We start from the raw sequence: 1,413 nt of genomic DNA on the forward strand, positions 1-1,413 counted from the left end.
TATATATATATATATGCATATATACATATAAATGTATATGCTTATATATATGTGTGTGTGTGCCTGTGTGTAAATACATGGGTAAATATCAATGTATGTATACATATGTAAATATGTATGTATATACACATATACTCACACATATATTCACAGTGTTGATCAACAGATACCTATTACGTAACTAAATATATGTAGACTTGTGTAGGTGTGTCTGTGTATATATATATATATATATATGTGTGTGTGTGTGTGTGTGTGTGTGTGTAAGGTATGTCAGGAATTTAGAGAAAGCGTGAAAGCAATTTGCTCCCAGTGATATATAATAGTAATGGAAGAATACATCTGTTAAAAATATCAACAATTTCAGCTGATGGCGTGATGCATAACAGTGTAGCTACATACGACAGAGCGTATTTCGTTGTTTAGCCTGCAAACCACTTCGATTTATGATTGTTATTATTAGATAGGAGTGAAAGTGTTCCCTTATATATTATATAATCTCTGACACTAAGATCAGTCAGCACATACCGCTTTGATTTTTGTCTCTATACATTCCAACGTATGCGTCCTATATTCTTTGCTATGTTAAAACTGCGCACCAGTTCATGAGGATAGATTAGATTGCATTAAGCTGAACAACGATCGATTGTTTCTGCACAATATCCCACAAAATTACAATTTTATCTGTTGAAAAATTGTTGTGTGAATAAATCAAGGTGAATGGAATAGGAAACCCGTGATGCTGCCATTTCCTACATCGAAGATGGCACGTAGAAGACAATTGATAGTGAGCCGGTTTGCGCATGGGTATATAATGAAATCACAAAGTAGCACAAACGTATACACAATGGAAAAATAACCATATTTGTTGTCCTAAATATAATATATTATTACATCATATATATGTGTGTGTGTATGTGTGTGTGTGTGTGTGTGTGAGTAGGTGTGTATACACACATATACATACCTATATATATATATATATATATACACATACATACCTATATGTATATGCACATAATACATATATACATGCATGCATGTATATATAAATACACATACCTATATGTATATGCACATAATATATATATATATATATATATATATATATATATATTGTTGTACTTGGGGATGGTCATATTGCCAGTTTAGCCAATAAAAACACACGCACTGTATATTTGGTGTTAATTTTTTTTTTCAGCTTTATATTACATTAATCTTAATCTTAATCTTATTTCGGCCAGAGTTCTTTCGTCACACTTCTGTGACCTCATCAGTGGTCCTTTGTTTCCTTCTTTCTTATGTGTGTCTCACCTTGCTAACTATCAGCCATTTTGTATTTTGAGGAATACAAAATACAAAATGGCTGATAGTTAGCAAGGTGAGACACACATAAGAAAGAAGGAAACAAAG

At 31.8% G+C, this 1,413-nt stretch overlaps 1 protein-coding gene across 1 annotated transcript in view; it reads right to left on the reverse strand.

Moving 5' to 3' along the window:
- Window positions 1–1,413, reverse strand: part of LOC106869364 (glutamate receptor) — a 695,940-nt gene that overhangs the window by 601,011 nt on the left and 93,516 nt on the right. The gene's annotated exons all lie outside the window — the stretch shown is intronic.

Source organism: Octopus bimaculoides, chromosome 1 (assembly GCF_001194135.2).
Source record: "Octopus bimaculoides isolate UCB-OBI-ISO-001 chromosome 1, ASM119413v2, whole genome shotgun sequence".
Classification (NCBI taxonomy): Eukaryota; Metazoa; Mollusca; class Cephalopoda; order Octopoda; family Octopodidae; genus Octopus; species Octopus bimaculoides.